At 47.5% G+C, this 24855-nt stretch overlaps 2 long non-coding RNA genes across 2 annotated transcripts; both read left to right on the top strand.

Moving 5' to 3' along the window:
* The first annotated feature begins 16508 nt into the window (after nucleotides 1-16508).
* LOC121650833 lies at nucleotides 16509-17540 on the top strand. Its single transcript, XR_006012340.1, has 3 exons — nucleotides 16509-16644; nucleotides 16717-16788; nucleotides 16869-17540. It is a non-coding gene; the product is annotated as an uncharacterized LOC121650833 (long non-coding RNA).
* Nucleotides 17541-23211: 5671 nt separating this feature from the next.
* On the top strand, nucleotides 23212-23981 carry LOC121650834. Its single transcript, XR_006012341.1, has 3 exons — nucleotides 23212-23400; nucleotides 23473-23544; nucleotides 23625-23981. It is a non-coding gene; the product is annotated as an uncharacterized LOC121650834 (long non-coding RNA).
* The last annotated feature ends 874 nt before the right edge of the window (nucleotides 23982-24855 follow it).

Raw genomic sequence — 24855 nt, 5'->3', positions numbered from 1 at the left:
TCATCAGATGCTTGATGTTCCTCTGCAGCACAGCTGACTCTACAATTCCTTTTCATCTGGCTCTTCCTCTCCTCACTGATGTGTAGACTTTAATGGGATGATGATTGATTCTGCTGTCATCTATATGACAGAATTATTCCCTGCTGATGCAGAAAAGAGCTTTTCAATGCAGCCAGAGGAAGGAGGAGGAGGAGCAGGGCTGTAGTGATCCAAACCATGTCACAACCAGTCCGTCAGTCTGTTGGCTGGATGTTTGTTTGCATGCTAAGCAACTGTAAGAAAACGTTGTTTTATACACACACTACTTTAACACACCAGGGATTTCATCCAACAGGCAGCTGTCTGATTAAATCTCAGCACACTCCATCCACGACACCCGACCATCTGTGTCCAGTGTTGTCATTACGCTGGATGGATGCAACTGTGTCTCCAAACCAAGTCTCATTTTCTGTTTGGATTTCTACAACTGTTCCTACAGCTTAGCTGCTGGAAGTTGATCATTGAGTCAGCACATTTCCTCAATCACTAACATTAATTCATGCATTTATAATCAGACTGTCAGACTCTGTTTAGCTGCACAAGTGGAAAAATATTATACTCGGTGTCCTTAGTGATCGTAAGGATAATCCAGATAATCATTTTGTCCGGTATAATTAAAATTACCATGAAAATGACAAAATCCACATAAATGATGTATCAGGATGGTTTTCTTTTCCACTTACATCATTTGTTTAATCCGAGTGTAATAAAGTTATAACATAAGCTATAAGGTATTTTCCTCATACATATTTAAAGGGCTGGTGCACCTGAAAACCACCTGTAGCTGATCAAATGTGTCACTTTTAAATTTATTAAAAAACAGGATTTTGTGGGTAAAAAATAGCCCATAGCGCCCTCTACGGAGTAAAACCAGGTTATCCTTTTTGTGACATAGAAAGGATATCGATGTCACAAGAAAATTTTAACAACCTCACAGCCCCTCCCCCCAGATGCAGGTAGGCAGGGCCTCGCCTTGCAGGCATAGAAAACCACACCTACCAACGCATATGAAGGGATGTGAGCTTATCTGGTGTAGATTTGCTAGTTTCAGACTTCTATTCTTTCATAGAGTTTCTGATTAAATCTTCCTGCAATGGGACGGATTTGTGCTTCTGAGGGTGTAAAAGTAAAACCGGACTTTATTCTTTACCTGCTGATCCTCATCTGGCGACAGACAGCAGCTCAAATCGTAGCAGCAGCAACTTCCAGCAGCTCTTCCTGCAGTTACACAGCAGTTACTCACTGTCTGATTCGCTGACCTCAGCAGTCGTATATGGTCCATTTTATTGTCTAATGGTTGTACGTTTGCTGGAAGGATAGATGGTATGGCTGGTGAACTTTCACTCTGTCCTGATGAACTGAGAAATTCCTTTTTGTGTCCCATCCAAAACTGAGAGGAGGTGGATCTGAATCATTAAAAGTTTGTGGGACTACTCTAACTACACATTCGGTGTTCCATTATACAACCCTTTCAAGTTAACCCGGATTTTGATCCTGTGAGTTTCTCATGTTAACACAACCTCCTAAAGAACCCCACGGTTAAATTATTATTCCTCGTTATAATCCATCATGTGGAACAAGTCAAAATGGCGGTGCGCACGGATGCAGCGGCTGACAGCTCTCCTTATTTGTGTTTTCTTTTGTGTTATCCGTGTGCTTATATGCACTACACATCACTACAGCCGTTTGGACTTACTGGACATCGGTTTTCAGCAAAAGAGACCGTCTCCAGTGACTTTTACCGCACTTTTAGCATTCTGGACGAGATAGTGTGACCAGCGGGATCTCTGTGGATTGTTGTCGGGTCTGGCAGGCGACGAAGATGGAGGTGCGAGAGGAAACAAAAGCGGGGTTAGGCTAGGATATGGGCTAGGCTACTGGCTAGGCTAAGGAAGCAGACACTCAAACCTCCACTGCCGAGCCTCTACCTTACGAACACCAGGTCCATAGTACACAAAACGGATGATTCAGAACTACAGCTGGCTGGGAATCGCTATGTCTGCGCATGCTGTGTTCTCATTATCACAGAGACCTGGCTACGCGATCATATTCCAGATGCTACAGTGCAGCTAGCAGGCTGTACGCTACACCACTGGGACAGGAACCGTCACTCCGGTAAAAACAAAGGTGGGGGGCTGTGTATTTTACATAATAAGAGAGCTAACTGTTGTCATCATCACTGTCTCCTATATACCACCGGATACAAATGTAAACCGGGCACTCGCACTGCTGCTTAATGCCACCAACAAACACCAGTGGGTCCACCCCAGTGGTGTCCACATTATTGCATGGGACTTCAATAAGGCAAATTTATAATCGGTTCTTCCAAAATTTTGCCAACATGTTACATGCCCAACTAGAGGGGACAACACTCTAGATCATGTGTAAGCCAACATCAAGCCTTACCGCTCCCTCACCTGGGTCTGTCAGACCACCTCTCCCTACTTATCATCCCAGCACACACCCTCCTCAGTCGGCAATCAAAGCTCACAAAGTCACCACCTGGCCTGAGGATGCCCCCTCCCAACTTCAGGACTGCTTTGAACCCAGCCAGCGGGATGCCTTTCATCATGAGGACCTGGCAACATTCACTGTGGATGCATCTGGGTATTCCCAAATCAGAAACCTTGGATGACAAGCCACGTCCACATGTTCCTTTGGGCCCATCACTCAGCCTTCAGGTCTGGTGACAGAGCTCTGCACAGCGCCGCTCGGGCCAATCTGATGCAAGACATCTGGGCTGCAAAAGCAGATTCCAAGAAGAGGATAGAAGACCATCTTATCAGCAGTAACCCCTGCCAGGTGAGGTAGGGTATACAGAACATCACAAAATACAAAGGTTGTGATATGGCATCTGGGGACTCCAATGAGGCCATTGTGGAGGAGCTGAACAGTTTCTTTGCCCACTTTGTGTCTCAACTACAGCACCCAGCAACACCACTGCAACCCCCACCAGCCTCCAGTACCCTCCTACTCACCCTACAGGTCCAGGACGTAAAACGTGTGCTCTGGTCAGTGAACCCCAGGAGGGCTACAGGTCCAGATGGAGGACCTGGAAGAGTGCTCAAGGCGTGGGCCCATCAGCTCTCCCAGGTCTTCACTGACATCTTCCGCCTGTCATTGGTAAAAGTCGTCATCCCATCCAGTCATCCCAGTTCGTAAAAAGGCATCTACAGCCAGCCTCAATGGCAACTGCCCGGTAGCACTCACCCGGTCATTACTAAGTGCTTTGAAAGAGTCGTCCTACAGCACATCAAAGCCTGCCTCCCTCCAACCCTGGACTAGCACCAGTATGCATACAGGGCAAACAGGTCAGTTGAGGACGCCATCACCATCACTCTCCTCTCTGAGCCACCTGGAGCACGAGGGGAGCTACGTCAGCTCTTCATCGACTTCAGCTCAGCCTTCAACACAATAATAACAGCCCTCCTCAGGGAGGCGTGATGAGCCCACTACTTTACTCCCTCTACACATCTGACTGCAGTCCTGCTCATCCAGAGAACATCATCGTCTAATCTGCAGACAACACGACAGTGGTGGGGCTGATGGGGGAAAGAGGCAGCCTACAGAGACGAGGTCCAGAAACTGAGTGAGTGGTTCTCAGCACATAACCTTGCACTGAACATCACAAAAACCAAGGAAATCATCCTGGATTTTAGGTGGAACAGAACCGGTCCACTCCAACATCTGTCTAAATGATCATCCTTATTTGATAGTTAATTGGACAAGAAACTTTTTATTTATTATTTTTTAATAAATGCAGTTTTGATTTATGCCAGACAGCAAAGGTGAGACATGTTTTCTGACTTTTACAAGCGTGCAGCATTAATTCGGGTCTTCTTCTGCCTCTGGTTCGGTGAATCTTGGTCGTATTAAGATGAAACTTCCAGCTGTGGAATCTGTGAGATGTGAGCTTTCAGTAGAGGAGCCGTTTGTTTGTGTTCATGGGGAAACATCATCTGTGTTTACATGTTTTTCAGACTTTGTGTACCTGGTCTTTTAACTATTGTTGTCTTAACTGTGTTTGCTGGTGATAGAAATGGTTTTACTGAGCTGGTAGCTGAGATTCTGGACTTTCTGTAGATACCACACATGTTTATAGTTACATCTACAGACCTGACGCTACACCCGGAAACCAGATGTTAACCCTTAACTCCCGGTAGCGGAGGCTGCAGGTGCAGAGGTGAAGCTAAACAGTCAAACTAAGAATGAAAGTTTAGAGAATTTATATCCAGAAATGTGGATAATGAAGCAGTGAAGGTGCATGGATGGAAGTTATTGTGCATATTGTGAATATTTCTCTCTCCTCACCATCTAGAAGCTGTGAGATTCTCATCCTGCTTTCTGTCTGTTCACCTGATGCTGATATTCATCACATATTGTTCCTTCTGTGTTTAGAAGGAAGCAGCTTCACAGCTTTAAATTCATCCTGCTGACTTTTTACCTTTTAGTTAGTAAATCCTGAACATTTCATCCTTCTTTCTCATAAATATGTGGTTTTATACATGAAGAAATATTTTAACTGTTGGTGTTTAAAGAGAAAACTGCTGCTAAACCTGTCAGGGGAGATCCACAAATCAAAGGTGTAGCGATAATGAAGCGAAGGGTCGTACATAGAGAGGCAAGAAGCAGACTACTTAGCAGGGGCAGGCGAATATCCGTGGTCGTTCCAAAACGGGTCAAAATCCAGGAGAGCAGTTGGCAGGAAGAGTCCGACAGGATGAGGCACAAGAAGTCTGAGCAGCGTCGAATACCGGCACCTGGAAACAAGAGGAAAGAGACATTTTACGCATAACAATGCGATTAATCGCTATTAATGTGTGTGTGTGTGTGTGTGTGTGTGTGTGTGTGTGTGTGTGTGTGTGTGTGTGTGTGTGATTGGGAAAAGTACCTCCACATTAAAGACAAAGTAAATGACAAGAATCTGCTCCACACTGAATTAAAACAGTTCTTGAACAGGCCTTGTTCGTTTCTGGTCTGTCAGGGGCAGGAACACAACATGTTCCAGGCACAGTGGACCAAACTGAAAAGTCCAGATCTCGACTCGACTTATTCTCACCTCCCTTCAGAAAGAATGCAACACACCGACAACAGAGTTAGAATCTGGTTGCACATATCAAATAAGGAAGTCTTGTTGGTTGTTTTAGCAGAAATAGCAGTCATCTTTAAGATCAGGTTACCTGAGCCGTGGGCCGTTTGCTTAGCTCAGACTAGAGCAGCTATCCAACGTTTTAGGAAACATATCAAACTTAGAATCTTAGCTTTACTAAATATGCACCACATAAGGTAAAAACAGTTCCTTGTTTCAGAAGAGGCAGATTTACAAAGATAACTGCTTAAGAATAAATTTTGTCCAAACATTAATTAAGCAGCCAGTAAGAATCTGAGCAGCTGCACTGCACAGGTAAACTAGACAGATTTATTAAGCAAACTGTTGTCAGCGCATGCTGCAGACTGCTGCAGTCTGCTCACTCTGGATCCGTAAGCCTCGAGCAGTCCGACGCGCCAGCATCATTTTCCATCCTGAATGGGGGAAAAACTGAATCTTCCGCATGGCTGCATCCAGCTGCTCATTGTCGATGTTATTAGATAAGTCGGATAGGCTTTCAGGGAAAAAACAGAACAGAATCAGTCATTTCATAACAGAGAAACTGGAATCTAGACTCATTACATAAATCCAGGTATGTGTTTGTTGAGTCATTCAGTATCTTATCATTAGCCAAATGCCCATGGACCTACAGTAGGGAAGAGTGGGGTAAGATGAACCACTTTTTACTTTGATTGTCTTGGTAAAAAGGGGAAATGACTCAGAAATAGAATGAAAACATATACCTTTATTTCTAGATGTCTACTATCAAATAAAATGATCAGAATGCATCTCTGACAAAGCTGCCCAAAATAATGACTCCTCAAAAAAAAGTGCTGCAGTGGCTCAACTTGCCTCAGATTAGCAGTAAGTTGAACCGAGTCGGTGGGAAAACGGGACCGTTTTATAATGTAAACATGAGCACAGTGTTTGTAAGAACAAAGAGTCTTTGAAACCATTTAACAATTTAATTAAAACATCTGCTCAATATTCCAACTGTCAAGGTTGAAGGGAAGCTTCTTGTATGGTCTGCTCGCCCCTTCTCCACCTCCTCTGAGAAGAGCCTCTTTGCTTCTGCTGTTCCTCTCTGACTGTTATTTCCTTTCCTCCCTCTTTCTCATGTACCTCCTCAATGTTGACCTATCAACATTTCTCTCTTTTGTTACTCATCTGAAAGACTGTCCACCCTTGAAATCATTGGCTGCTCTCCATCTCTTCAAGGGGCGTTGATCCCCAGCTTGTTTTCCTCTTGTAGGTTCTTGGCATGACACCTTTTTCTACAAAGATTAACATATGACAAGCACACCAAACCAGATGAGTACATGCAAATTAAATATAACTCATTGTCTTTCCAGCCAATCCTTCCTTACCTCCACAGATAAGTGTTCAGCTTGACTCCATCACGCTTGTGCCTACGACTTCTACCAGGAATCTTGGTGTCATGGTAGACAACCAGCTGACCTTTAAGGACCATGTTGCCTCGGTTGCGCGATCTTGCCGATTTGCTCTCTACAGCATCAGGAGGATCAGACCCTACCTGACTGAACACACGACCCAGCTCCTGGTCCAGGCTCTGGTCATTTCACGCATTGACTACTGCAACTCCTTACTGGCTGGACCTCCACCTGATCAACAAGGACCTCCACCTGATCCACAAGAACCTCCACCTGATCCACAAGGACCTCCACCTGATCAACAAGGACCTCCACCTGATCCACAAGGACCTCCACCTGATCAACAAGGACCTCCACCTGGTCAACAAGGACCTCCACCTGGTCAACAAGGACCTCTACCTGATCCACAAGGACCTCCACCTGGTCAACAAGGACCTCCACCTGGTCAACAAGGACCTCCACCTGATCAACAAGGACCTCTACCTGGTCAACAAGGACCTCCACCTGATCAAAAAGGACCTCTACCTGGTCAACAAGGACCTCCACCTGATCAAAAAGATCTCTGCCCTCAGGCAGCATGCCTCTCAGGATGTCTGGTGTTTGAATCTTGAAAGCTTTGATCCAGTTTATTATCACTCTAATATCTGTCACAATGCTTAATGTCGTGACTAACATGTTTATTCTTTTAACCTCTTCTCCTCCATCTTCTCCAGCTTTTCCTACTCCTCCTCCTCCAGCATTTCCTCCTGCATCTACTTCTGGATCTCTACTTTCCATCACCTGACAAAAATATATTGTTGCTGACATGAACAGTGGGACAATTTCTGGTGCAACAACCATCAATTTTGATGATACAGTTATAGAGGAAAAACTTCACAATTATCATTAGTTTGGATGTATAAATATCACGTTTGTATATATTGTATTTGTCCCTTTTTATTAATAATAATAATAATAATAATAATAATAATAATAATAATAATAATAATAATAATAATACATGTTATTTAGCAGCACTTCCAATAAAAGAATACACTTTACAAGATTATTGTGATCTTTGTAAATTATGAGGAGGATCTTAAAGTGGATCTGCTGCTTTATGGAGGCAGTGAAGGTGTTGCAGGACTTCTTTTAGTAATTTACACTTTGACTTTTAAAGAAGTCTCTTATGTCCACTTTTCTTTTTTTAGACATCCTGGCTGCGTCTAATTACCAAACACACACACGCACACAAGCACATGGACACAGATGCAAACTTAATGTAAAAGAAACTTCTGATATTAATCTTCCAGCTGACGTGACGCAGGCAGAACAAACGGCCAACTTGCAGTAGCATATTAACAAGGACTCCTGACCACAGACTAGCTTACCGGTGTAAAAGCAAGGTCGTTATAAGATGGACTAGGCTGAAAATTCGCCAGGGTTCAGTGGTAACCATTGTGACCTAAAAGTCAGGCCTCAATCAGCCGGTTAATGACACCTGGCGATCATTATCTGTGTTGAAAAGATTTTTTTCTTTTTCTAAAGTAGGTGATTGTGCATTACGTTGGTTCGTGATGGCTGGGTTTTCCTTCCCTACGCAGGGAGACACATTTGAAGCAGTTTGTCCAAATAAATGAATCCCACATGGTAAACGTATTACAAGAATAAAATCTGCAGGATGGTGGTGAGAGATCATGGAATCGGACAACCCGACTGACTGTCCTGGAAAACAGGGAGTCTGTTTCTGTTGGGGTTTGTACCACCTGTGGGGACCTCTGGATAAGGGATGAAATGACAAATGGAATTATTTGAGGTTATAGGCGGTGAATTAAAAACACTGGGAGCAGCTCAGACTTTAGTCTGTTGGTCCGGCAGACCGCTAGCTCGCCAGACTCAAACGAGACTTCGGCTCTGTGTCTTCTTCCTCCAGAAAAGCCTGCAGACCCTGCAGTCAGGAGGGTTTTGTCTGCAGTGCTACCAACCAGCAGCAGGACAGTTCTCTGTTTCAGCAGACGTTTGTGGCCTCGGACTGAACTCTAAAACTGGTTTTTACACACAGAAGCGATACAGTAGCATCCCTCTTTGTTTTCTCTCCTCCCTTGGTTCACCAGTCTCCATCGTTCACTCTGTTATCTCTCTCACTTTAAGGCGGTGGACAAGCGGACTATAACCAGGGACCGCGACACCAACCAACCTTGTGACATCACAGTTTCTAGTCCTGCAAGATGGCGGCGCCGTCGCTACAAAAACTAAAACAGCGCCACCTATTTCTTTTATATGTTTATAATTGTCCTGTTTGTTATATAATAATTATAAGTATAGGACTCAATCTAGTAAATAATGTTAGTTTGGTTGACTGTTTCATTTCCACTTTAATAAATCCCAAACTAAAAAGCATAAAATAATTTAAGAATGGTATAATAATGAGATAGAATGATAAAAACTATAAAAATGGAGCATATTTACCAATGAATATGATTAAAACTGATCTCATTCAGACCTCTGGGATGTAGTGGATCTAATTTAACTACCCAGATTCCTTCAGCTCTACATCTCTGGGCGGTGGACCATCTGGGATGGACTGAACCACCGTGGCGCTGACCGCCTCCCATCCATGCAGCAGGAAATGCTGGACCAGTACCGTATGGGTTTCCATCGCCTTCAGGACGTTGTATCTGTGTTGGGTGAATCTGACTAATAAAGTGTTACCAGTTTCCCCACATACTGGAAGCAACACACCTTACAGGTAATTAAATAGATGCAGTTCTTCCAGTGTTGGTTCTTTCTACACTCAGATAAATACACATTCTTATTGTAGGAGCTTACAGGTGTTCACAGGTTTCATCTTGGCACTGATGAGATGGTCTTTCAGATTCTGGTTCCTCCTAACAGCCTCTGATGGTCTTTGAGGAGCCCAGCGTCCTGGAGCAGGTCCTGGTAGTTATTCCTGAGCACAGGGACTAATTTCACTGTGGGGGAGAATAGGAGAGACATTGGTCGATGTGGTTTGGAGGAAGGACTTGAGGCATTTCCTAAGAATGGAGTGACGGTACCCTCTGCTGGACAAAGAGTGAAACAGCACTTTTGTGGCTGCAGCAAAGTGAGCCTGCTGTGTGCAGATTCTGTTGAATCTCAGCAGTTGAGACTTTACCAGGCCAGCAAAGGTGTGTTTAGGATGGAAGCTGGTTTTCTGTAGAAGAGCACGAGTTTCAGTGGGTTTGAAGAAAACTTTCATATCCAATTTGTTGGTCTCTGAGAAATTATTTCATTTATATGTTGTTGTGTCTATAAAATTCATTGAATGTGTGTTTTTGGTTGATTTGAGTGAAATGGATGACTTGTGATTATTTAAGGTCCTGCTCCAAGTATGGCCACACTCCCCAGATGTAGTAGTGTGAGGGTTTTGTTTCACAGCTTTCTGTTGGCGTAAGCAGGACCTCTTCGCCATCGCTGTTACCTTCACCTGTAAGTAGAACTCACCATTGAACTCAGTCGTTTCTGGTTAAGTTCACTTCCAGCAGCTGTAGCTGCTCTTCATCAGGTCTGTTTTTGTTGGGCTATTTCTGGAAAATCTTTTTAACCCCTTCAGTTCTTTCTTTTGTGTCTATGTTGGTTTACAGACTGTCAATAGCTGCGTTTCCATTACAGTATTTCGCAAAATAAAAGCGATATTTCTGAGATTTTGATAAAGTGCTATTGTGATTAGAAGGTGTTTCCATTGAATGGTGTTTAGCGTATTAGCCGTTATTGTCATAAGATCCCGTCCCACTTTGAGGAGGATAGAGATTTCTAAACCACAAACGTTAAACCAGCAGCGGTCAGGGTCCACAAACGTTAAACCAGCAGCAGTCAGGGTCCACATACGTTAAACCAGCAGCGGTCAGAGTCTACAAACGTTAAACCAGCAGCAGTCAGGGTCCACATACGTTAAACCAGCAGCGGTCAGAGTCCACATACGTTAAACCAGCAACGGTCAGAGTCCACTGACGTTAAACCAGCAGCGGTCAGAGTCTACAAACGTTAAACCAGCAGCGGTCAGAGTCCACAAACGTTAAACCAGCAGAGGTCAGAGTCCACAGACGTTAAACCATTAGCGGTCAGAGTCCACAGACTTTAAACAGGCAGCAGTCAGAGTCCACAAACGTTAAACCAGCAGCGGTCAGAGTCCACATACGTTAAACCAGCAGCGGTCAGAGTCCACAAACGTTAAACCAGCAGCGGTCAGAGTCCACAAACGTTAAACCAGCAGCGGTCAGAGTCTACAAACGTTAAACCAGCAGCGGTCAGGGTCCACAAACGTTAAACCAGCAGCGGTCAGAGTCCACAAACATTAAACCAGCAGCGGTCAGAGTCCACAAACGTTAAACCAGCAGCGGTCAGAGTCTACAAACGTTAAACCAGCAGCGGTCAGAGTCCACAAACGTTAAACCAGCAGCGGTCAGAGTCTACAAACGTTAAACCAGCAGCGGTCAGAGTCCACAAACGTTAAACCAGCAGCGGTCAGGATCCACAAACGTTAAACCAGCAGCGGTCAGAGTCCACATACGTTAAACCAGCAGCGGTCAGAATCCACAAACGTTAAACCAGCAGTGGTCAGAGTCCACAAACGTTAAACCAGCAGCGGTCAGGATCCACATACGTTAAACCAGCAGCGGTCAGAGTCCACAAACGTTAAACCAGCAGCGGTCAGGATCCACAAACATTAAACCAGCAGCGGTCAGAGTCCACATACGTTAAACCAGCAGCGGTCAGAGTCTACAAACGTTAAACCAGCAGCGGTCAGAGTCCACAAACGTTAAACCAGCAGCGGTCAGGATCCACAAACGTTAAACCAGCAGCGGTCAGAGTCCACAAACGTTAAACCAGCAGCGGTCAGGATCCACAAACGTTAAACCAGCAGCGGTCAGGGTCCACATACGTGAAACCAGCAGCGGTCACAGTCTACAAACGTTAAACCAGCAGCAGTCAGGGTCCACATATGTTAAACCAGCAGCGGTCAGAGTCTACAAACGTTAAACCAGCAACGGTCAGAGTCCACAGACGTTAAACCAGCAGCGGTCAGAGTCTACAAACGTTAAACCAGCAGCGGTCAGAGTCCACAAACGTTAAACCAGCAGCGGTCAGAGTCTACAAACGTTAAACCAGCAGCGGTCAGAGTCTACAAACGTTAAACCAGCAGCGGTCAGAGTCTACAAACGTTAAACCAGCAGCGGTCAGAGGCCACATACGTTAAACCAGCAGAGGTCAGAGTCCACAGACGTTAAACCAGCAGCGGTCAGAGTCCACAAACGTTAAACCAGCAGAGGTCAGAGTCCACAGACGTTAAACCATCAGCGGTCAGAGTCCACAGACGTTAAACCAGCAGCGGTCAGAGTCCACAGACTTTAAACAGGCAGCAGTCAGAGTCCACAAACGTTAAACCAGCAGAGGTCAGAGTCCACAGACTTTAAACAGGCAGCAGTCAGAGTCTACAAACGTTAAACCAGCAGCGGTCAGAGTCTACAAACGTTAAACCAGCAGCGGTCAGAGTCCACAAACGTTAAAACCAGCAGCGGTCAGGGTCCACATACGTGAAACCAGCAGCGGTCACAGTCTACAAACGTTAAACCAGCAGCAGTCAGGGTCCACATATGTTAAACCAGCAGCGGTCAGAGTCTACAAACGTTAAACCAGCAACGGTCAGAGTCCACAGACGTTAAACCAGCAGCGGTCAGAGTCCACAAACGTTAAACCAGCAGCGGTCAGAGTCTACAAACGTTAAACCAGCAGCGGTCAGAGGCCACATACGTTAAACCAGCAGAGGTCAGAGTCCACAGACGTTAAACCAGCAGAGGTCAGAGTCCACAGACGTTAAACCATCAGCGGTCAGAGTCCACAGACGTTAAACCAGCAGCGGTCAGAGTCCACAGACTTTAAACAGGCAGCAGTCAGAGTCCACAAACGTTAAACCAGCAGAGGTCAGGATCCACAAACGTTAAACCAGCAGCGGTCAGAGTCCACAGACGTTAAACCATCAGCGGTCAGAGTCCACAGACTTTAAACAGGCAGCAGTCAGAGTCCACAAACGTTAAACCAGCAGCAGTCAGAGTCCACAAACGTTAAACCAGCAACGGTCAGGGTCCACAAACGTTAAATCTCCGTCCTTCACGATCAACGGCAATGTTACATTTAATTTTAAATCAGTCGTGGTCTGTCTTTCTGTCTTGGTTACCTTACTTACATACTTGATACAGAGTGAATGATGGATAACATTATAAAAACCATTTAGGATAGACTTGCTTGATACACATTTAATGATCAGAGTGAATGGTGGATAATATTTCTGTAATAGAACCGATGTAGGAAACTATATGTGGACTTTAACTGAAACAAAATGTTGCATCATCCTCTGGACACACACCAGCTGTAAGAGCTGCACCCGCCCTCTGAAATGTGTTTGTGTTATGTAACATAACGTTAACCAATAATCTCCCTTCCCTCCACTGATCAGGTCTAATACCGACCGACCGAGCTGCAGGTTGAGTGTCAGAGCCGGTTACCTTGGCAACGAGTCACAACGAATTAGTCCACTCATCCGCTTCTTGTGAAATACTTAACGATTTTAACGGTGGAAAACAACATTAACGCATTAATAATTTATCTAATTTTTAGTTCTTTCATAAGTGACCATGGTATAAGCGAGATAATGCCTTTCGAGGTCTCCATTATCATAAATTAATGGACGACGTGGAGGCGTGAACCGTCCTAAGCGAAGCGGAGCCTTGGGCATTATCCCTTCCTTGTTTGGTCTTGATGTTTGTAATAAACAAAATGCATAGTGTTGTTATTTACTTCTTACTGGGGTTGTAACAATACTAAAATTTCAAACTTGACAGTGATACAAAGGATGGTGCTTAATACTCAATACTATTTTCAATGCTATAAGGGGGAAAATGTATTTAATTTTTTTTTCTTATCAAAGTCAGAACACCACAAAAATAACACAATCAAAACAACAGGCAAGGCAGTTTATTTGTATAACACATTTCATGTACAGGACAATTCAAAGTGCTTAAGACATTACAGATATTTAGAAATAGTAAAAGGCATCAACACATAATCGCAATAAAATAATAATTTACATTAAAATGATTAAAACCAAGATAAGTTAAAAAAGTTAACATGCAGATTTCATGCATAAACATTAGAAAAGAAATGATTTTAACCTGGATTTAAAAATGTCTACATTTGGTGGAAGTTTAATCTCCACTGGCAGTTTGTTCCATTTGTTTGCAGCATAACAGCTAAATGCTGCTTCTCCATGTTTGGTCTGGACTCTGGTCTGGACTCTGGTCTGGCCTCAGGTCTTTACTGTGGCCTGGACTCTGGTCTGGACTCTGGCCTGAACTCTGGTCTGGACCCTGGTCTGGACTCTGGTCTGGACTCTGGTCTGGACTAGTTGACCAGAGTCTTTGGATGTCAGAGCTCTTCTAGGTTTATATTCTCTGAACATATCACAGATGTATTTTGGATCTAAACCATTCTGGGATGTAAACAATCAGAAGGGTTTAAAATCTATTCTGTGACTGTATAAAGATGTTATAACTGGTGTGATCAGATCTGTTGGTCCTTGTTAAAACTCCAGCAGCAGTGAGCTGCAAATACATACATACATACATATATATATATATATATATATGTGTGTATAATATAATATAATATAACATAAATGTATTATTTTAAAGAATAATTGCTTTTGTGCAGAGAAAGAGTCTTCATAGTCTCTTGTCAAACTGTTACTGCACTCACTGTGGTGCAAAAAATACAAAACAAACAAAAGAAATTAACCACGAGTTAGTGTACTTATTTACATAAGTGTCCTTCACAGTTTTTGAGAAGCTATCAAGTAAACAATAGGACAAACAAACTAGTTACGATAATTTACTTTTTAAACTAGATTATTTACTTAAAAAAACATTTACTGCACAGTGGTGTGGTGGTTAGCACTGCAGCCTCACAGCAAGAAGGTTCGAGCTTCGGCTGGGGGGAGGTTTGAACCTGGGGGGCGTGGCCTTCCTGTGTGGAGTTTGCATGTTCTTCCCATGTATGCATGGGTTCTCTCAGGTTCTCGAGCTTCCTCCCACCATCCAAAGACATGCATGTTGGGTTAATTGGTCACTGTAAATTCTCCCTAGGAGTGAGTGTGTGTGTGTGTGTGTGTGTGTCATGCCTGCTCCTGCTGCACCAGTACGCTCTGCTTCACCTGAATTCTGATCACGGGTTCTAGGACTTCATCTCCCAGGACTCATCTGTTCCAGCTCATTGGACTTCACCTGCCTCTATCCTCATCAACCTAACAAGTCACACCTGTCCTCTGGCCTACTTAAACCCTCAGCACACTGCAGAACATTGTATTGTCTTGTCACACCTTTGGTCTGTTAGAGCGCCATTAAAATCCTTCTCTCAACCAGCCTGCGCTTGTGTCCGACTTTCAGCCGAACCAGCATTACAGGAGACAATACCACCATGGATACAGCGGGCATTTCTCCTGGAGAAGGATCTTCGTCAAGCACGGCTTCAGTCCCTGAGCCACCCTCTGTTCTTGCCCAACTTGCCACAGTCGCCACCGCCCTGGAGCAACGAGTCGGCAGGCAGGAGACGATGATGGCGGATCTGTTACAACATCTACAGATTCAACATCACCCGCCGTCAGCTGCGGGCAGCAATCCGGCTCCAACTCAGGTAGCCGCTCCAGCTGCGGCAAATCGACCCACTGCCTCACCAGTACGTCTCCCGGAGGTTTATTGCGGTGATTCGTCTGGCTGTGGGGGATTCCTCCTGCAGTGCGACCTGTTTTTTTCTTATTACCCAGAGCTGCAGGATGGTGAACTGATTGCCATGGTTATCTCTCTTCTGGGAGGTCGGGCGCGTGAATGGGCTACAGCGGTCTGGACTGGCGGTGGTGAGGTGCTCTCTTCTTACGCACGTTTTTTGACGTCATTTCGCTCAGTTTTTGACCATCCACCAGAGGGACGTAAGGGGGGAGAGAGGCTCCTTCGGCTGCGACAGGGCGCACAATCTGTGGCTGATTACGCACTGGACTTTCGCACTGTGGCTGCTGCGAGTGGTTGGAATGAGCCAGCACTTATCACGGCTTTTCGACAGGGGCTGCAGCCTGGGATTAAAACTGAGCTGGCCTGTCGGGATGACACTCTCTCTCTCAACAACCTGATTTCCTTGGCCATACGGATTGATAATCTTCACCGCGAGAGGACTCGTGCTGCCACCCGACCCTCTGAGAGGGAGGATCTGGAGGAGGAACTGATGCAGGTAGAACAGAGGAGGCGTCGACGGCAGAGGGGCCTGTGCATGTACTGTGGAGAGGGGACTCAGCTCCTACCTGACTGCCCACACGTTCCCTGTGCTCCGGGAGATAGAGGTCGGCGACGGCCCGACCCGCGGGTGAGTGTGACACCACCCTTATATTGCACTGAACAATTTATGATTCCTGTGACTGTCCATGCTGATGATGTGAGTCTTCCAGTTCCAGCATTGGTGGACTCCGGAGCTGCAGGCAGCCTCATCTCTCCTGGTCTGGCTAGGAGACTTCATCTGACACTCCATCGGCTTCCTACTCCGGTCGCTGTCCAAGCCATAGATGGGAGGCCCATCAGCGGGGGCCCCATTACTCACTTTGTCAGTTCCCTTCAGCTCACAGTGGGAACTCACCAGGAGGAGTTGGCTCTGTATGTTCTGCCTCAGTCCCGCCATCTCCTCGTCTTTGGATTGCCGTGGCTCACCAAGAACATGCCCACCATTCACTGGAGGACCCGGGAGGTGGGTTTTCCCTCACCTTCGTTGGATCCTCTCTCTGGGAAGGTGATCTGTGCTGCCACATCTGTAGAGAGCCCCTCTGTAGTTCCCGGGCCAGCGGTTCCCAGAGAATACCATGACCTGATGGCAGTATTCAGTAAGGTTAGAGCCACACGCCTGCCCCCTCACCGATCATGGGATTGTGCCAATCAGCAGAGGGGGCGACATATTTAAGCAGGCGTAGAGCCAGCTTTGGGAAGTTCATCTGGTCGACAGGTCACCTGACTTCCGGCTGTTGCGGGTATTATCGCCACTGCGCGTGAAACAAGCTCTCGCACCAAGACTGCTGTGGTAGGTTAACCTTGCTTTCCCTTGTACTGGGTTGTCTGGCTAAATGGACGTTAACCGGCTGTGCTCCTGTAGGGAAAACTCACGTATCGTGCCTGCCTCTCGCGCCGAGCCGACTTCCGGGTGTGGCAAACCCCCGTCATTCGGGTAGGTGAATCCACGGCCGGTGGGCATTTTCCTGTCCATGTCAGACGTTTATGGTTGTTTTGTTCTTTTGTTGCTTTTAGGGGGATTTATCTGACAGCATTTTAACGACACAGCCACCGCTTAGAAGACAGACAGCGGTCCGCGGTGGCGTGTGGATCAGGAGCTTCACAGCCATTCCCCACGCCGACAGACCGCTGCTCGGCTGATTGATGCTGCTTTGCTTATTTTAATTTGTTGGATCCTTTTTAAGTTATTGGGGACGCATTTTATTGTTTGCTGTTCCACTGGAAGCCTGGGACGAGGCCCGCAACGAAGACTGATCTTGGCGGGTGGCTTCCTGTGTGGATATTTTATATTGCAACAGTTTTATGTTTGTTTATTTATTGTCTTTTATTTTGGCGTGCCCAAACTTCATGGTTCTTATACTAATTGTATTTTATTCTTTCTTTTAGTGGCCGGAAACCGTAGGAGTTGGTGGTGCCTTAACGGTGTGGGTCCCTTTTCCTGGTTTGCGCCTCCCCTCCTTTGCATGCTGAGCACGTCTGCCTGTGCTGTGTGGCCAAAGTGCTGTGTGAAGAGTGGTTATCTTGCACGTGTGTCTGGGGTGGTCTTAGTTTGGCTCCCTTCACTTTGTTTGGCCCACCTTCCTCCCGGTAAGCTTCCGCCATCTTTTATTATTGGACCGTGAGTTTCTTTTAGTCTTGTTTTGTTTTATTTATTTTTAAACAATAAAAATTGTTTAATTATTTGGACGCTGGTCTCACGCCTCCTTAATATAACGAACCTGTGTGCTTTGTTGGAGTTCCTGTTATTCCCTGCGGTGAAAGTCCCAGGGTGGCGTTGTCTGCAACTAATTATGATTTACTGGCTTTTAGCCTGTATAGCACTCTGAGCTAATGTGTGTGTATATAACCTCTGGCTCCCCCTAGCTTGCCACAAACTTGGCGTTGTCGGCAGGATTTATTTTGTGTAGGCTGAGACTAGCGTTCCTTATTTTGTTGATGGTGTTTTATTTGTTTTTTTTTTTTATTTCTTTTTCTTGGGTGTGTGTTTTTTTTTGTTTTTAAGAATTTGGGTTTTGTAAAAGCAAAGCAGCAGTATCCATTTTATTAGGGTTTTTGTTGGTGTGTGTGTGTTTGGATATATCCCCCCGTGTTGACATAATTATCTGGTGCAGCCATGGAGGAGGAGCTGAGAGGGCTGCGTGATTTGGTTGCGCAGCTAAAAGCAGATAATGACCGGTTACGGCAGGAACAGCCTGCCACCGGGTCGGCTTCAGGTGCATCTGCTAGCGCTCCCTCCGCTGAAAGATTTGTTTTTGTCCACAGAGACAGGAATTGCCCCCGGTTTAAAGGAAAAGGCGGCATGAGTTTTAATGAGTGGTTGGAGGAAGCACAGGCGTGTATTCGGGCCCGACGTTTATCCGTGTCCGAGCAAGCATTCTTCTTGTTTGATCATCTCGAGGGTGAGGCCCGAGAAGAAATTAAGTATCGCTCCCAGGCGGAGCGAGAGGATCCAGATAGTATTATTAGTGTTCTGGAAGAATTATATGGTTGCTCGGATTCGTACGTAGCGTTGCAGGAAGCGTTCTTCTCCCGGAAACAGCAGGAGGGGGAAACTCTACAAGAGTTTTCCCTGGCTTTAATGGGGCTGATGGAGAGGGTGAGGCTGAATTCGCCAACTGCAGTGGAGAATGCCGATGTGTTGCTGAGGGATCAGTTTGTGGAGCAGGTCTCAGACTGCGCTCTCCGGCGGGACTTAAAACGGTGGGTGCGGGGGCACCCGAGGTCGACTATGCTCGACGTTAGAGGAGAGGCTATACGGTGGGAGCGCGAAGGTTTGCCAGGTGCAATGAGAGAACGTAGTATTTCAATCCCCCCAGTGGTGGGATTTCAGTATGGGGTACGGTCTGCCCCACAAAAGTCAGACCCCCCACCGATGTCCGAGTTGGGTGAAATGAGGGAGCTGTTGAAGTGTCAACAGGAACAGCTGGCCCAGCTCACCCAGAGTCTGGCTCGTCTACAGAGCACGCACCAGCGTGGTGATCTCCCCCGTAAGCACACAGTGATCTGTAGACGTTGTGAGAAGCCCGGTCATTTTGCACGAGAATGTGATGGGGTACGTGTCTCTCATTCCAAGCCTTCGTCCCATTCTAGTAGTCGGCCACATTCGATGGCGGAAAACTAGCACCCACCAAATTGCAGAGCCACAGTTTGGGTGGGGCCCTTGTAGGCTCACCAAAAGTTCCAGAGAGTTCCGAGGCGGCTGACAGGCTGATTTCTGTATGTCCACATTTGGAGGTAGACATGGGTGGAGTACAAGTACCGTGTCTGGTGGACACGGGGTCTATGGTATCCACCATTACTGAGAGCTTCTTCCAAAGGCATTGTAAACCATGGGGCCCGGAACGCCTCCAGGCCTGTAATTGGTTGCAACTTAAGGCGGCTAACGGGCTATCCATTCCCTATATAGGGTATTTAGAGCTGACTGTCCAGCTATGTGGTAAGTCCATGCCTCGCTGTGGTGTATTGGTGGTGAATGACCCTCCTGATTCAACGTCTTCTCGGGTCCCAGGTGTTTTGGGGATGAACGTGATCCAGAGGTGCTACCAAGAACTCTTTGGGCAGCATGGGAGGGATTTGTTTGAATCACGCCCAGTAAGCGAAGCCCCTTCCCCTGTGGTGCAGGCCTTGCAAGAGTACCACCAGGCGGCTGTGCAGCCTTTACCAGAGGTCCCGGGAACGGTGAAGGTTCGCGGTAAGAAAGCCTGCCGTATCCCGGGAGGAACCTGGAAGATGGTGACTGCTACCTGCTCTGAGCAGTTTGCAAAGGGAACTGCGTTATTTGAACCCCTACAATCTGGTTTACCTGCAGGACTGCTGGTTTCACCGTCATTGGTACAGGTTAGTAGAGGCACAGCATACATCCCGGTTGTAAATGTAGGATCAACTGATGTGTTACTCTATCCCCGCACCCCGGTTGGCACCTTAGATTTGGTACATGTGGTCAGTTTACCTGCAGGAGTTACTGAGGTACCAGTGGAAGTGGCTACTGTAAATTCCCAGACGGTGGCGCCCACCGTCCAAGATCACATTGAGGGCATGGGGTTGTCACAGTTGCCTATTGAGGAGCAGGCCCAGGCAAGGTCTCTTTTACAGGACTACGCCTCTGTATTTGCGGCACATGAGGGAGACTTGGGCTGCACTAATTTGATTAGCCACGATATTCCGTTGACGGATGACGTCCCGGTTAAGCAGCGCTACCGACGCATCCCACCTTCGGAGTATGAGGTGGTAAAGGATCACATCCATCAGCTGCTGCAGACACAAATAATACGGGAGAGTAGTAGTCCGTATGCTTCACCTATTGTGCTGGTGAGAAAGAAGGATGGCGGCCTGAGGATGTGTGTGGATTATCGCCCTCTTAATAGTAAAACCCGGAAGGACGCGTTTCCTCTGCCGCGTATTGAGGAATCTCTGGATGCTCTGACCGGTGCCTGTTGGTTCTCCACCTTAGATTTGGCGAGTGGGTACAATCAGGTACCTATTACTGAGACAGACAAGCATAAAACGGCTTTTTGTACCCCCTTTGGTTTGTTTGAGTGGAACCGTATGCCCTTTGGGCTCTGTAATGCCCCCAGCACCTTTCAGCGGTTGATGCAACGCCTTTTCGGGGACCAGCAGTGTCAGTCGCTGCTACTGTATCTTGATGATATTGTGGTGTTCTCCTCTACAGTGCAACAACATCTAGAGAGGCTGAAGGTGGTGCTGGGGCGGCTTAAGCAGGAGGGCCTGAAGGTGAAGCTCAGTAAATGTTCATTCTTCCAGAAGGAGGTGCAGTACTTGGGCCATGTTATCTCGGATCAAGGGGTGTCTACGGATCCCAGTAAGGTGGAGGCGGTGGTTGGTTGGAGGCCCCCGGATACTGTCTCGGAGCTACGGTCCTTCCTGGGGTTCGCTAGCTATTACCGCCGTTTTGTGGAAGGGTTTGCCAAGCTCGCGGCCCCCTTGCATAGACTGGTGGCTGAGTATGGGGGTACGAAATCTCGGAAGAACGGGGGGCAGGGCATCCGGGAGGGGTGGACAGAGGAGTGCCAGGAGTCCTTTGAGGAGTTGAAACGGAGGCTGGTTACGGCCCCGGTCCTCGCGTATGCTGATTTTTCTTTGCCCTTTATCTTGGAGGTGGACGCCAGCTATGGTGGCTTGGGAGCAGTCCTGTCTCAGGAACAGGACGGTAAGGTGCGACCGATAGCTTATGCTAGCCGCGGGCTGAAGCCCACGGAGCGCAACATGACCAATTACAGTTCCATGAAACTGGAATTTTTGGCGCTTAAGTGGGCCATGACCGAAAAATTCAGGGAATATTTGTTGGGCCATAAGTGTACGGTTTACACCGATAATAACCCTCTCAGCCATTTGTCCTCTGCCAAATTGGGCGCAACTGAGCAGCGTTGGGCAGCCCAGCTTGCCTCTTTTGACTTTGACATCAAGTATCGGTCAGGAAAGAGTAACATCAATGCTGATGCCCTCTCTCGCCAGCACTCACCGGGCGCACCAGAGGTCCAGGGTATGAGGCCTGGTGTTCTGGTTCCAAGCCAGCTGGAGCAGGCCGTGTATCGCGAGTCCATGGGAGCAGCTCAGAGCGTGGTGACCGCGTGGTTCCAACGCACGCTGGCTGACCTGCGTGCCCTCCAGCAGGCTGATGCAGTCATAGGAGAGGTACTACCGTTTTGGGCACAAGGGCGACGTCCCAATGCTGTGCAGCGACGGACACTTTCCCCGCTGGCACTGACCCTGCTACAGCAATGGAGTCGTATGGTAGAGAAGGACGGCGTGTTATATCGTAGGGTGTACCGGCCGGAGGGGGCAGAACCCGTTTTGCAAGTGCTACTGCCTGGTGTCATAAAGACAGAAGTATTGAATCAAGTGCATCAGGAACATGGGCATCAAGGAGTGGAGAGGACGCTAGCCCTCTTGAGGGCACGCTGCTATTGGCCTGGTATGTCCACGGACGTGGCTCGTTGGTGTCAGGTCTGTGAGCGGTGTCAAGTAGCCAAGGAGACGCGTCCAGCTGCCCGAAGTCCTATGGGACATCTGCTGGCTGCACGACCGAACGAAATCCTAGCTATTGATTTCACAGTACTTGAACCAGCAGGTAATGGTGTGGAGAATGTTTTGGTTTTGACAGATGTCTTTAGTAAATATACCATCGCTGTCCCCACTCGGGACCAACGAGCCTCGACAGTAGCACAAGTGTTAGTGCAGGAATGGTTCTACAAGTTTGGAGTTCCGGCTCGCCTGCACTCTGACCAGGGACGTAGCTTCGAGAGCTCTCTGATCCAGCAGCTTTGCGGGTTATACGGGGTGGAGAAGTCGCGTACCACCCCATATCACCCGGCCGGGAATGGCCAAGCGGAACGCTTCAATCGGACCATGCACAACTTGCTACGTACTCTCCCGGCAGCCCAAAAGAGGGACTGGAACTCCTGCTTACCGCAGGTGATCTATTGTTACAACACCACTCCACATCAGTCGACTGGTGAGTCCCCCTTTCTTTTAATGTTTGGCCAAGAGCCCAGATTGCCGATTGATTTCCTGTTAGGTAGAGTGCAGGAACCAGTTGCGGGGACTGTTAGTGAGTGGATCCTGGAACATCAGGCCCGGCTGCGGCTGGCAGCCGAGGCAGCCAAGGAACGGCTGAAGGCTGCCGCCGACCGGCGGAAGCGCAGTCATGACCTGTTTGTCCAGGACCCTCCCCTTGCTGAAGGCCAGTTGGTAGTTGTACGGGACTTTGGCGTACGAGGACGCCATAAAATTCAGGATCTGTGGAATCCAGTGGTGCAACGAGTGTTGAAAGCACCAGAAGAAGGTGGTCCTGTGTACACTATTGCTCCGGTAAGTGATTTGACCAAAACCAGGAACGTACATCGTTCCTTGCTGAAGGCCTGGGTGGCGGCGTCTCCAGTGATTGACACCCCATTGGCTAGTCCATCACTTACTGAGGAGCAGGCTACCGACGAGAGCACCACAGGTGAGTACGATCTGCTTGTAGGGCGGATCTTTCCGGGACAGGGGACGGCCCAGGGGTGCCCGCTTGTTCCTTTAACTGAGGAGCTATCATTGCCCTCAGAACCACCTACAGGTCCTACCATGGCGCAGGCTGCGGGTCCTCCACAGACCCCCAGGAGCGAACCGCCAATAGTAGCCGTGGCTGACTCCGTTCAGCCGGCCAGTGTAGAGGACGAGGTAGTCCGGAGGTCATTAAGACCAACGGCGGGCCATCATTCAAACGTCCACCACCTTCCTAGGTCAGCCGGTGCTCGCCCCTGCAGTTCGGCTTCAGTCGCTGCTTTCTTCAGGCCCTGGAGATGAGAGTATGGGGAAATAGTACTTTATCGTCGGGGCGCCGAAAAAAAAAAAATTGGGGGCAGATTGTGGCAGTATGAGGTGAGTGGCTGCAATATTAACCAATCAGCAGAGGGGGCGACATATTTAAGCAGGCGTAGAGCCAGCTTTGGGAAGTTCATCTGGTCGACAGGTCACCTGACTTCCGGCTGTTGCGGGTATTATCGCCACTGCGCGTGAAACAAGCTCTCGCACCAAGACTGCTGTGGTAGGTTAACCTTGCTTTCCCTTGTACTGGGTTGTCTGGCTAAATGGACGTTAACCGGCTGTGCTCCTGTAGGGAAAACTCACGTATCGTGCCTGCCTCTCGCGCCGAGCCGACTTCCGGGTGTGGCAAACCCCCGTCATTCGGGTAGGTGAATCCACGGCCGGTGGGCATTTTCCTGTCCATGTCAGACGTTTATGGTTGTTTTGTTCTTTTGTTGCTTTTAGGGGGATTTATCTGACAGCATTTTAACGACACAGCCACCGCTTAGAAGACAGACAGCGGTCCGCGGTGGCGTGTGGATCAGGAGCTTCACAGCCATTCCCCACGCCGACAGACCGCTGCTCGGCTGATTGATGCTGCTTTGCTTATTTTAATTTGTTGGATCCTTTTTAAGTTATTGGGGACGCATTTTATTGTTTGCTGTTCCACTGGAAGCCTGGGACGAGGCCCGCAACGAAGACTGATCTTGGCGGGTGGCTTCCTGTGTGGATATTTTATATTGCAACAGTTTTATGTTTGTTTATTTATTGTCTTTTATTTTGGCGTGCCCAAACTTCATGGTTCTTATACTAATTGTATTTTATTCTTTCTTTTAGTGGCCGGAAACCGTAGGAGTTGGTGGTGCCTTAACGGTGTGGGTCCCTTTTCCTGGTTTGCGCCTCCCCTCCTTTGCATGCTGAGCACGTCTGCCTGTGCTGTGTGGCCAAAGTGCTGTGTGAAGAGTGGTTATCTTGCACGTGTGTCTGGGGTGGTCTTAGTTTGGCTCCCTTCACTTTGTTTGGCCCACCTTCCTCCCGGTAAGCTTCCGCCATCTTTTATTATTGGACCGTGAGTTTCTTTTAGTCTTGTTTTGTTTTATTTATTTTTAAACAATAAAAATTGTTTAATTATTTGGACGCTGGTCTCACGCCTCCTTAATATAACGAACCTGTGTGCTTTGTTGGAGTTCCTGTTATTCCCTGCGGTGAAAGTCCCAGGGTGGCGTTGTCTGCAACTAATTATGATTTACTGGCTTTTAGCCTGTATAGCACTCTGAGCTAATGTGTGTGTATATAACCTCTGGCTCCCCCTAGCTTGCCACACATACATTGATGACATTCTGATTTATTCTAGTTCACAGTCCCAGCGTACTCAGCATGTTCGGCAGGTCCTGGAACGGCTGCTGTCTCATCAGCTGTACGTCAAAGCAGAGAAGTGTGAGTTCCATAAGTCAACGGTTGCATTCCTGGGCTATGTTATTAGTTCTGACAGTGTGAAAATGGATAAGGTGAAGGTCGATGCTGTCGCCTCCTGGCCTGTCCCCCGGACCATCAAGGAGCTACAGAGGTTTTTGGGGTTTGCCAACTTCTATCGACGTTTCATCCGTGGGTTCAGCTCCGTCGCATCTCCCCTTACTGCTCTACTCAGGGGAAAACCGAGGGATCTCGTGTGGACGCCGGCAGCTCAGACGGCTTT

The sequence above is a fragment of the Melanotaenia boesemani genome, chromosome 12, assembly GCF_017639745.1.
Source record: "Melanotaenia boesemani isolate fMelBoe1 chromosome 12, fMelBoe1.pri, whole genome shotgun sequence".
In the NCBI taxonomy this organism is placed as follows: domain Eukaryota; kingdom Metazoa; phylum Chordata; class Actinopteri; order Atheriniformes; family Melanotaeniidae; genus Melanotaenia; species Melanotaenia boesemani.
Note: the sequence above shows the minus strand (reverse complement) of the source record. Positions and strands in the feature narration are given on the sequence as shown.